Source organism: Myotis davidii, unplaced genomic scaffold (assembly GCF_000327345.1).
Source record: "Myotis davidii unplaced genomic scaffold, ASM32734v1 scaffold575, whole genome shotgun sequence".
Taxonomy (NCBI): domain Eukaryota; kingdom Metazoa; phylum Chordata; class Mammalia; order Chiroptera; family Vespertilionidae; genus Myotis; species Myotis davidii.
The window spans coordinates 2,417,932-2,418,585 of NW_006290306.1; positions in this window are offsets into that span (position 1 = coordinate 2,417,932).

Below are 654 nucleotides of genomic sequence, written 5' to 3' on the forward strand. Positions count from 1 at the left end.
CTGAGCCCTAATACTCTAGTACAAAAAAGACACAAGCTCTGCCCTGGGGAATTTACATTTTAGTGGGCGAAGTACATGTCAATCAAATAAACAAATAAATGCTCATTTGTAACTCTGACAAGTGTGATTAAGGATGCCACAAGACGCTATGAGAGGCAGGTCTGTCCTCTTTTGAGGACCTGCGGCTAGAGGTGGAATCTGAAAAAGGGGGAGGATTTAGGCCCAAAGGGGAAATCTGTGAGTCCTTGAGGTGGCGATTTCCTCCGGGGTGAGTTAACCATCGATCAATGAGCCTGTTTAGGGAAAAGCGACAGCGAGACCAGGGGCCAGGTGGCTTGTTGGTTGGCAAGTGTGTCAGCCTGGATGGAGCTCGCCACGGTCTCCAGGTCCCAGCCGGGGATGACGTCTTCCCGGTGCAAGCCCAAAATAGCCGGCTCCGCCCCCATTTCCCGGCAGCCCGTGCAGCAGCACCCCCACCCCACCCCCACCCCTCCCCACACCCCAGGTGACCGGCCGGGCCGGCCTCCTCTGACTCTAGTAGTTTCCGTGCAGCTGACGCATGCCTGCGCGCACAGCTGGGCCGGGAGCGTCCTACGCAGCAGCCGCGAGCCCGGCAGCGGGTGCCAGACGGTTCCCTGCGGGGTGGGGGGGCGG